The sequence below is a fragment of the Zophobas morio genome, unplaced genomic scaffold (genome assembly GCF_036711695.1).
Source record: "Zophobas morio isolate AGI-343-1 ecotype UQ-CSIRO unplaced genomic scaffold, CSIRO_AGI_Zmor_V1 ptg000030l, whole genome shotgun sequence".
NCBI classification, from domain to species: Eukaryota; Metazoa; Arthropoda; class Insecta; order Coleoptera; family Tenebrionidae; genus Zophobas; species Zophobas morio.
This window is the reverse complement of record NW_026972135.1, coordinates 4,526,306-4,539,154: the sequence shown is the minus strand read 5'-3', so window position 1 is coordinate 4,539,154 and position 12,849 is coordinate 4,526,306.

The following is a 12,849-nucleotide window of genomic DNA, read 5'->3' as shown; positions in this document are numbered from 1 at the left end:
GAGATTAAAAAATTGAGAAATTTTAAATTGACACTAGAACAATAAGAAAAGCCAAAAAGTTCAAATAACGAAAAATTGAAAAATTCGAGACAAAAAATTGGACAATTGGGGAAATGAAAATAAAGAAATTGAAGAAATGAAATTTAGAAGACGAAACTTTGAAAAAATTGAAAATACAAAAAACAAAAATGAATCGAAGAAATGAAAAATAGAAAAATTAAAGAATGAGAAAATTATAAAATCGAAAAATTGAAGAAACGAAAAACCTTAACATTGAAAAATGAAAAATTCAAAAGACTGAAAAAGAAAACTTGACAATCGAAAAATCAAACGTATACAAATTTGAAAAATTCAAAACAAGAAAAATCAAAAAGTTCAAATAACGAAAAATTGAAAAATTCAAAAGGTGAAAAATGGAAAAATAAAAAATCGGGAATCTAAAAAGTCGAAAGAAAGAAATGAAAATTAGAAAAATTGAAAATTTCGAGGCGAAAAATTGGACAATTGGGGACATGAAAATAAAGAAATTGAAGAAATGAAATTTAGAAGACAAAACTTTGAAAAATTTGAAAGATAAAAAATCAAACCCTGGAAAATCGAAAAATCGGAAAGGGAAAATGAAATATTGAAAAATGTACCTAAAAGACAAAAACTCAAAAGATGAAAAATTGAGAATTTGAAAATTCCCAGAAAAAAAGATTTAATGAAAAATTGAAAAACTGCAAAAAGAAGAAATGAAAAATTCAAAAGAGGAAAACTAAAAAATCGAAAAATTCAAGAATGGAAAAAATAGAAATAAAAATTTAAAAAATTCCAAAGCTCAAAATGGAAAATTAATAATCGAAAATCTGAAAAATCGGAAAGAAGAAATGAAAAAATGAAAAACTGAAGATACAAAAAAAACAAAAATGAATCGAACAAATGAAAAATAGAAAAATTGAAGAATGAGAAAATTACAAAATCGAAAAATTGAAGATATGAAAAACTGGAACATTGAAAAATGAAAAATTCAAAAGACTGAAAAAGAAAACTTGATAATCGAAAAATCACGCGTATACAAATTTGAAAAATTCAAACCAAGAAAGCCCGAAAAGTTCAAATAACTAAAGATTGAAAAACTCAGAAGACTGAAAACGAAAAATGACAAAAAAATCGGGAATTTGAAAACTGAAAAACGAAAAAAGAAGAAATGAGTTATTAAAAAATTCAAGACGAAAAACTGACAAATTGAAGAAAAGAAAATTTGGAAACAAGAAGAAATGAAAAATAACAAATTCCAAGGACAAAGAATTAAAGAAAAAATCTAAAGATGAGAAATCTAAACATTAAAAGTAAAAAATCTGAAAAATAAAAAAATCCAGAAATATGAAAAATTGAATAAACGATCCTTTAAAAGATGAAAAATCGAAAAATTGAAAATTTCAAACGGCGAAAAATTGAAGGAATGAAAAATTGAAAAATTCTATGGAAACATGAAAACTGGAGAATCTGAAAAATTGAAAAATTGTAGAATCGAAAACAGAACTGAAAAATTCAAAAGGTGAAAAATAATTGAAGAAACAAAACATCGAAAAAATCGATATAGAGACATCTAAATATTAAAATTCAAAAATCTGGAAAATCGAAAACTGAGAACAAGAAAAAATAAAAAACTGAAAGTTTGAAAATAGAAGAAACGAAAAATTAAAAGTTGAAAAAACAACTAAAAAATAGAAAAATTGATAAAATTGAATAAAACGAAAAATGAAAAAAATCGAAATTCTGAGAGATTAAAAAATTGAGAAATTTTAAATTGACACTCGAAAAATAAGAAAAGCCAAATAGTTCAAATAACGAAAAATTGAAAAATCCAAAAGGTGAAAAATGAAAAAATAAAAAATCGAGAATCTAAAAAGTCGAAAGAAAGAAATGAAAATTAGAAAAATTTAAAATTTCGAGACGAAAAATTGGACAATTGGGGAAATGAAAATGAAGGAATTGAAGAAATGAAATTTAGTAGACGAAACTTTGAAAAATTTGAAAGATAAAAAATCAAACCCTGGAAAATCGAAAAATCGGAAAGGGAAAATGAACTATTGAAAAATGTAAAAGAAAAAAACACAAAAGATGAAAAATTGAGAATTTGAAAATTCCCAGAAAAAAAGATTTAATGAAAAATTGAAAAAGTGCAAAAAGAAAAAAAAAATCAAAAGAGGAAAACTAAAAAATCGAAAAATTCAAGAATTGAAAAAAATAGAAATAAAAATTTTAAAAATTCCAAAGGGCAAAAACTGGAAAATTAAAAATCGAAAATCTGAAAAATCGGAAAGAAGAAATAAAAAAATTAAAAACTGAAAATACAAAAAAACAAAAATGAATCGAAGAAATGAAAAATAGAAAAATTGAAGAATGGGAAAATTACAAAATCGAAAAATTGAAGAAACGAAAAACCTTAACATTGAAAAAAGAAAAATTCGAAATACTGAAAAAGAAAACTTGACAATCGAAAAATCAAACGTATACAAATTTGAAAAATTCAAAACAAGAAAAACCAAAAAGTTCAAATAACGAAAAATTGAAAAATTCAAAAGGTGAAAAATGGAAAAATAAAAAATCGAGAATCTAAAAAATCGAAAGGAAGAAATGAAAATTAGAAAAATTGAAAATTTCGCGATGAAAAATTGGACAATTGGGGAAATGAAAACAAAGACATTGAAGAAATGAAATTCAGAAGACGAAAATTTGAAAAATTTGAAAGATAAAAAATCAAACCCTTGAAAATCGAAAAATCAGAAAAGGAAAATGAAGTTTTGAAAAATGTAAAAGAAAAAATCTCAAAAGATGAAAAATTGAGAATTTGAAAATTCCCAGAAAAAAAGATTTAATGAAAAATTGAAAAAGTGCAAAAAGAAGAAAAAAAAAAATTCAAAGGAGGAAAACTAAAAAATCGAAAAATTCAAGAATGGAAAAAAATAGAAATAAAAATTTAAAAAATTCAAAAGATCGAAAACTGGAAAATTAAAAATCGAAAATCTGAAAAATCGGAAAGAAGAAATGAAAAAATGAAAAACTGAAGATACAAAAAAACAAAAATGATTCGAAGAAATGAAAAATAGAAAATTTGAAGAATGAGAAAATTACAAAATCGAAAAATTGAAGAAATGAAACCTGGAACATTGAAAAATGAAAAATTCAAAAGACTGAAAAAGAAAAGTTGACAATCGAAAAATTAAATGTATACAAATTTGAAAAATTCAAAACAAGAAAAACCACAAAATTCAAATAATGAAAAATTGAAAAATTCAAAAGGTGAAAAATGGAAAAATAAAAAATCGAGAATCTAAAAAATCGAAAGAAAAAAATGAAAATTAGAAAAATTGAAAATTTCGAGACGAAAAATTGGACAATTGGAGAAATGAAAATAAAGACATTGAAGAAATGAAATTTAGAAGACGAAACTTTGAAAAATTTGAAAGATAAAAAATCAAACCCTGGAAAATCGAAAAATCAGGAAGGGGAAATGAAAAATTGAAAAATGTAAAAGAAAAAAACAACTCAAAAGATGAAAAATCGAGAATCTAAAAAATCGAAAGAAAGAAATGAAAAATAGAAAAATTGAAAATTTCGAGACGAAAAATTGGACAATTGGGGAAATGAAAATAAAGAAATTGAAGAAATGAAATTTAGAAGACGAAACTTTGAAAAATTTGAAAGATAAAAAATCAAACCCTGGAAAATCGAAAAATCAGACAAGGAAAATGAAGTTTTGAAAAATGTAAAAGAAAAAATCTCAAAAGATGAAAAATTGAGAACTTGAAAATTCCCAGAAAAAAAGATTTAATGAAAAATCGAAAAAGTGCAAAAAGAAGAAATTAAGAAATTAAAAAGAGGAAAACTAAAAAATCGAAAAATTCAAGAATGGAAGAAATAGAAATAAAAATTTAAAAAATTCAAAAGCTCAAAAACTGGAAAATTAAAAATCGAAAATCTGAAAAATCGGAAAGAAGAAATGAAAAAATGAAAAACTGAAGACACAAAAAAACAAAAATGAATCGAACAAATGAAAAATAGAAAAATTGAAGAACGAGAAAATTACAAAATCGAAAAATTGAAGAAATGAAAAACTGGAACATTGAAAAATGAAAAATTCAAAAGACTGAAAAAGAAAACTTGACAATCGAAAAATCAAACATATACAAATTTGAAAAATTCAAACCAAGAAAAAAAAATCGAAAGAGTGAAAAACTCAAAACAATAAAAATCGGATGCTTGAAAAAATAAATAATCGAAAAACAGATGGAACGAAAAAAAAAATTCAAGCCAAAAAGAAAAAAATTTAATTAAAGAAATGAAAAATTGATAAATTCGAAGGAAGAAAAATCGAAAAATAAAAAATTTTTAGAGAAGAGAATTGAAAAAATAAAAAATCGAGAATATGAATAATTGAAAAGAATAGGAAATGAAAAATAAAAAAATAGAAAAATTGAGGGAATGAAAACTCAAGAAATTGAAGAAATGAAAGTCGCAAAATTGAAAAATTCAAAAGATAAAAACTCAAAACCTGGAAAATCGAAAAATCGAAAATGGGAAATTTATTTATTTTTTTATTTATTTCAATACAGTGCCCACCATAACAAAGTTATAATACATAAATTAAAATACAATAACAGAAACTGACTAATTATAATGATTTTTTGAAAAATGTAAACTACGAAAAATTGAACAAATCAATAAACGAATATCTGAAAATTCGAAAAGAAAGAATTCAAAGAAAGAAAAATTGAAAAACTGAAAAAATTAAAATTTGAAAAATAAAAATTCAGAATGTGAAAACTCGAAAAAAGTAGAATAAATTAAAAATTGAAAAATTTGAAAGATCAAAAATTGAAGAAACGAATTATTGAAAAATTCAAGACTAAAAATAGAAGATTCAAAAGGGCAAAACTGAAAAAATTAGTAGAAAATCGAGACTTCAGATTCTTGAAAAATACAAAAGTTGAAAAATCCAAAAATTGATAGTTGAGAAATTGAAAAATTGAAAAAATAGAATTGAAAAATAGAAAAATTGAAGAATGAAAAAATTACAAAATCGAAAACTAGAACATGAAAAAATGAAAACTTGAAAAATTCAAAAGACTGAAAACGAAAAATGGAAAAAAATCGAAATTGTGAAAAATAAAAAAATTGAGAAATTTTAGACTGACACTCGAAAAAATGACAATCGAAAAAGCAAATGAATAAAAATTGAAAAAATTCAAAGTAAGAAAAATCGTAAAGTTCAAGTAACGAAAAATTGAAAAATCTAAAAGGTGAAAAATGGAAGAATAAAAAATGGAGAATCTGAAAAATCGAAAAGAAGAAGAAATGGAAAATAGAAAAATTAAAAATTTCGAAAGACGAAAAACGAAGGTCGAAAAATGCAAAAATTCAAGACGAAAAATTGAAAAATTGAGGAAATGAAAAATAAAGAAATTGAAAAGCGAAATTCAAAAGACGAAAATTGAAAAATTCAAAAGATGTAAAATCACAACCTGGAAAATGGAAAATTCGAAAAGGGGAAATGAAATACATATTGAAAAAATGTAAAAAACGAAAATTGAAGAAATTAATAATTGAGAATCTGAAAAATTGAACAATTAAAAGGAACAAATTATTGAAAAATTCAAGGCGAAAATGTAAAAAATAAAAAATTAAAAAAAGAAACGAAAAATTGAAAAATTCATAGGTGTAGAACGGAAAAATTAAAAATCTAAAATATGGAAAATTCAAAAAAATAAGAAAAGAAAAATAGAAAAACAGAAAATTTCAAAAGTTGCAAAATCGAGAATCCGAAAATTTGAAAAATTTTAAAAAGAAGCAATGCAATATTGAAAGATTCAAGAAAAATCGAAAAATTGAGGAAATGCAAAATAAAAAAATTGAAGAAATGAAAAATTCAGAAGATGAATTGAGAAATTCAAAGAATGAAAAATTGAAAAATTTAATGATGAAAAGTCGAAAATCTGGAAAATCGAAAAATTAATTATATTTAATAAACGAGAAAAATTGGAAAAAGAAGAAAACAAAAACTGAAAAATTCAAAGTACATAAATATAGAAAAAACGCAAAATGGAAAAATCCAAAAGATCAAAAACTGCGCATCTGAAAAATTGAAAAATTCAAGACGCAAAATTGAAAAATTGTAGGAATGAAAAATCGAAAAAAAGTAGAAACGAAAAATTTAAATGAGTGTGAGTTTTCAAAAATTCAGAACAGAAACCGTTGAAATTTCATTTAACACAAACAGCTGTCTGTTCTTATAACATCCACCTGTTCTAGTAGTAAACTGAAAAAACTTGTTACAAGTTGTGGTTTTTGGGTTCGATGCCTACCAAACAAAAAGGTTTGCCATCTTAGATTCAGGCTAAGTATGTAATATAGTCCTAGTAGGGCAAAATAATGATACAAGGACATTAGTATAACGTTGGGCCATACTATTTGTAGTTTATAGCTGCATGCGGAGCTCATTTTCAGTACTAAATACTTTCCAACACTAATTCGACTGGAAACTAGAAAAAAATCGTCTATATATAGTTTTGACCACTCATTTACATTTTTTGCTTGTGAAATTATAATGGTAGAGACATCATAGGGATCAACTGCGTATTTTTTATGAACGGTAATAATTTCATGCATAAAATTTTGTATTGTTTCACAGCGAGACAATGGCCAGTTGAAACTAATTTTCGGCATGTTGACTTGTTTTATTACTTATTTACATACGTCGTATATGTATGTGTACATATTTTTTTAAACATTGTATTTAAATTTAAGTGTATGTAAAATGTAATCCCACAAAATTGATATTTCTGGGTTAATGTTACAAATGGTTGAATATCTGTGTATCGAAATCATAGACCACGGTTACGGGATCGATGACTCTGATCAAAGCGATCGAGCTTTTTTCAGTTTTCAGCTAGATTCACGAGCTGCAGCACATGTTCGCGTCCTCTGCGACCAATAAACTTCAGTTTGTTCATTTTGCTATTGTTGACATACAAAAGTCACATACACGTGTTAAGTTGAGGCAATTTCCAAGTTTCTTGCTCTCAAAATGGATCGACGTTTAATATTAGTTTAAATGCGATAAATCACACATTTTAAATTTTGAGTGAGATATTATATATGTGGTGAATGTAATAATTTAATTATTATACATATAATTGTTATAAATAAAATAATTTTAGTTAGATTATATTAGAACGTTGACACGTGTTGACGGAATCGTCAAAGTTTTACACGTTTCAGATTACAAAGTTTTTAATCGTCTAATACTGCACTACTCCTACAGTGACACTGTGGAGTCGAATGCGATTCATTTTTTTTTTCATCTATTAGTTTTTGGACTTCTCAAATTTTCTTCTTTTAATTTTTCGAGTGTTCATTTTAAAATTTCTCATTTTCTCTATTTTTCTAAAGTTTCAAATTTTAATTTCTTCAAATTCGATTTTGCAATTTTTCCATTTATAATTTTTTTTAATTTTTGCATTTTTCACTTTCCGAATTTTTTCTTTTTCCATGTTTCATGATTTGAATTTCCAATTTTTCATTCCTGCTTTTTTAGAATCTTCAGTTTTCGAATTTTTAGTTTCTCCATTTTTCTTATTACGAATATTTCAATGTTTCGTTTCCTTAATTTTTCTTCCTTTTAAATTTTCTATTTAAATTACTTTCGTTTTTTCGTGGTTTGAATTTTTAATTTTTGGATTTTTTATTTCATTTTCAAATTTCGATACAGAAAGTAGACAGACCGACGGAAACGGGGGACCTATTGTTTCGTACTCTAGGGGTAATGAAACGTCCAGAAAACATAAAAGCAGCGAATCGTCGAACAATTTTTAATTTTTAGATTTCTCAATTGTTCAGTGTTCCAGTTTTGTGATTTTTCAAGTTTTAATTCCTAAATTTTTGATGTTTCTAAATTTGCAATTTTTCAGTTTCTCAATTTCTCGATTAAACGATTTTTTGATTTTCTCATTTCTTGATATATATCGACTTTTCAATATTTCGATTTTTTAGTTTTTTGAATTTTTAAATTTTCAATTTTGCGATTTCGATTTCTTCATTCTACAGTTTCTAGATATTTCAATATTGGTATTTTTCATTATTTCGATTTCTCAATGAAAATCGAAAAGTAAAAAAATTGAAAATTCGAATATAGAAAATTCAACCAATTATTCGAAAATCGCAAATCTGAAAAATCTGAAAACCGAAAATTCGAAAGTTTAATAATCACAAATAGAAGAATCGAAAGATCAAACATTCAAAAAATCAAAAAAAAACAGCAGACGAAAAAACTACAAAAGCAACGAAATATCGAAAGTCGAATAATCGAAAATTGTAAAATACGAAAACCGATAATGAAAAATTGGATATTCCAAATTTCGAAAACAAAAAATTTGAAAAACCGAAAATTGAAAAAACTCATCCAAAAATTCATATTGAAAAATTAAGATTTTTGAAAAATTGACCAAGAGATCTTCAAAAAAAATCTGGGAAATACATTTTCGAATTTTGGATTTTTATTACTCGATTATTCTATTTTTCGATATTTCGGTGCTGTAATTTTTCAATTTTTCGATTTCTCAATTTTCCAATGTTTCAGTTTTATGGCTTTTTAAGTTTCCTATTTTCATATTTTTCGAGTTTTTAATTCTTAAATTTTTTATGTTTCTAAGTCTTCAATTTTTCGATTTCTCGATCAAACGATTTTTTGATTTTCCCATTTCTCGATGTTCCGACTTTTCAAAGTTTCGATTTTTCAGTTTTTTGAATTTGAATTTGAAAACTGAAAATTCGAATATAGAAAAATCAACTATTCGAAAATCGAAAATTTGACAAATCGGAAAACCGAAAATTTAATAATCGCAAATCGTAGAACCGAAACATCAAAAATTCGAAAAATCAAAAAAACCAATGAACGAAATATCTACAAAAGCAACGAAATTTCGAAAGTCGAATAATCGAAAAAACGGATATTCCAAATTTCGAAAACTGAAAATCTGAAAAAGGAAAAATTCGAAATTTCAAAATCGAAAGTCAATAAAGCAAAAATTCGATGAATCAAATGTTCGAGAAACCGAAAATTGAAAAAACTCATTCGAAAATTCATATTGAAAAATTGACCAAAAAACCTTTAAAAAATTCTGTGAAGTACATTTTCGAATTTTTAAATTTTTTATTTTGATTTCTCGATTTTTCAATTTTTCAATATTTCGGTGTTGGGATTCTTCAATTTTTCATTTTCTCAATTTTTCAGTGTTCCAGTTTTACGATTTTTCAAGTTTTAATTCCTAAATTTTTGATGTTTCTAAATTTTCAATTTTTCAGTTTCTCAATTTCTCGATTAAACGATTTTTTGATTTTCTCATTTCTTGATGTGTCGACTTTTCAATGTTTCGATTTTTAAATTTTTTGAATTTTCAAATTTTCAAATTTGCGACTTTTCGATTTCTTCGTTTTTCACTTTCTAGATATTTCAATATTGGTATTTTTCAATATTTCGATTTCTCAATGAAAATCGAAAAGTAAAAAAATTGCAAATACGAATATAATAATAATCAACCAAGTATTCGAAAATTGTAAATCTGAAAAATTTGAAAACCGAAAATTCGAAAATTTAAAAATCGCTAAAATTGAAGAACCGAAAGATCAAAAATTCAAAAAATAAAAAAAAAAGTCAACGAACGAAATATATACCTAGAAAAGCAACGAAACATAGAAAGTCGAATAATCGAAAATTGTAAAATCCGAAAATCGAAAATGAAAAAATTGGTATATTCCAAATTTCGAAAACTGAAAATTTTAAAAACCGAAAATTGAAAAAACTCATCTGAAAAGTCATATTGAAAAATTAAGATTTTTGAAAAATTAACCAAAAAATCTTAAAAAAAAATCTGGGAAATACGTTTTCGAATTTTGGATTTTTGTTACCCAATTTTTCTATTTTTCGATATTTCGGTGCTGTAATTTTTCAATTTTTCGATTTCTCAATTTTCCAATGTTTCAGTTTTACGGTTTTTCAAGTTTCCCATTTTTATATTTTTCGAGTTTTTAATTCTTAAATTTTTTATGTTTCTAGGTTTTCAATTTTTCGATTTCTCGATTAAACGATTTTTTAATTTCTCGATGTTCCGACTTTTCAATGTTTCGATTTTTCAGTTTTTGAACTTTTAAATTTTCAATTTTGCGACTTCGATTTCTTCAGTTTCTAGATATTTCAACATTGGTATTTTTCAATATTTCGATTTCTCAATGAAAATCGAAAAGTAAAAAAATTGGTCTAAAGAGTTTAGACAGTATTTCCCTCGCTGTCGGAAACTTGACGACTGCATGCCTATTGTGTTTTTTTTTCTCATTACATTTTTGTAGTGGGAATTTAAAAAAAAATTGTGATGATGTCACCAACATTTTTGCAAGGACACGTATATCAGTTGGGATAGATGTATTGTAATACTAAGAATAAAATTATTATATTCTCAAATTTTCGGGAAAATGAATTGGGTCGTTTTGAATATTGATTTCTTATAATCAATAAAATAACGAAACAATTTACTCACGTATACGGCGCCGGTGTATAATATTTAGAGAGCGGATTTCAGTCGGGCTAGGCAAGGCCAAACTCGGTACGGCTCGTACGGGATGCGAATTCATTGCGGTTGCGGACTGCACTTCGTTTATTTGAGATTAGAATAACGCTGTAACGAAACACTCTGCTGTTAATTCCCGTTCTCATTTACTTAGCCGTTTGATTAATAAATCGTTAATTATATTTATGGAATTAGTACTGATTAAATTCAGTGATTATCTATCACCCGCTACTGAGTCCCGGCGATCCAGCGCGTCCCCACCTATAATCGTGACGTAGCCCGACAAAAATCCGCTGTCTAGTAATATGAAAGGCAACTGAAAATCGTTTATGTATAAACATTCTTAATTTAAGATGGCAAGCGTAACAGCATACGTGAGAGACAAACAGAGAAACTGTAAACAAAACGACCATCGGTTTTATTGCTTCGACTTCCGCTTATTATATAAAACATTGGGTTTTATTTTAATTTTTGACGGTGAAATTCACAATTGGTTGATTATAAACATGTCTATTTCACATTCGCGGAACCAAGTGAGCGCATAAAACAAATGCAGGTCTGTAATGTTAAAGTCGATGTAAATAAGCGTGCTACCCTTATGTTTCAACCGAGTTTTTCCTTTAACAAATTTTGTGTCTACCAAATTGGGTTGGTTGGGGTGTAATACTAATAATAAGTGTTGCCTTTAATTTAATCAATAAAATAAATTGACTTCATTAATTTTTTTGAACCACCTCTTAAGAAAATCTAAAAAATATGAATCATATTTTTTGCATTTTAGATAGGATTTATTCAGCAAAATTTAAGGGTGACGTCATCAATTTTTTTAGGAGGGATGAACAAATACATTTTGAACAAAAGTTTACCATGCTTATAATAACTTTAAAATATTCCCAAGATTTCAAAGCATTCGGTTTTGTAATTCCTGATTAAATCGATAAAATAAATTCACGCCTTCATTAATTTTTTTGAGTCACCCTGCATATGCAAATCCAAAAATATGAATGGAATGATAAATCACAAGTACAGACTCATCATATTTTGTACATTTTAGATACGATTTATTCGGCAAACTTTTGAGCTGACGTCATCAGTTTTTTGTAGAAGATAACCAAATATATTTTGACTAAAAATTTATTATGCTCTTTATAACCTTAAAACATCTGCAAGATTTCAAAGCATTCGGTTTTGTAGTTCCTGATTAAATAAATAAAATAAATTTACGCATTAATTAATTTTTTTGAGTCACCCTGTATATGCAAATCGAAAAAAATTGAATGGAATGATAAATCACAAGAAGAGACTCACCATATTTTGTACATTTTAGATAGGATTTATTCAGCAAAATTTTGTGGTGACGTCATAAATTTTTTAGGGGGGACGACCAAATACATTTTGATCAAAAATTTACCATGCTTATGATAATTTTAAAATATCTTCAAGATTTCGAAGCATTCGGTTTTGTAGTTCCTGAGTAAATCAGTAAAATAAATTTACGCTTTCATTTATTTTCTTGAATCACCCTGTATATGCAAATCCAAAAAATATGAATGGAGTGATAGATCACAAGTACAGGCTCATCATATTTTGTACATTTTAGATATGATTTATTCCACAAACTTTTGAGCTGATGTCATCAAGTTTTTGGAGGGGATAAGCAAATATATTTTGACTAAACATTTATTATGCTCTTTATGACCTTAAAACATCTGCAAGATTTCAGAGCATTCAGTTTTGTATTTCCTGATTAAATCAATAAAATATATTTACGCATTCATTTTTTTTTTGAGTCACCCTGTATATGCAGATCCAAAAAATATGAATGGAGTGATAGATCACAAGTACAGACTCATCATATTTTGTACATTTTAGATATGATATATTCCACAAACTTTTGAGCTGACGTCATCAAGTTTTTGGAGGGGATAAGCAAATATTTTTTGACTAAAGATTTATGATGCTCTTTATAGCCTTAAAACATCTGCAACATTTCAAAGCATTCTGGTTAGCAGATTAAAAATTAAATTTCAAAATGTTGTTTTATAATTTTGATTTTTTTTCCAAAAATCTGGACGTTTCGGGTGAAAAGTCGATTCAGAGTTGTAAACTACATGTGTAGGACTATGTTATTTTATACAATTGAAAACCCATTTACTATGTACAATTTTGAAGTGACGTCATCGCATTAGTGGTGGGGATGATTAGACCAATTTTGGTTAGCGTTTTACCATCTACATGATAT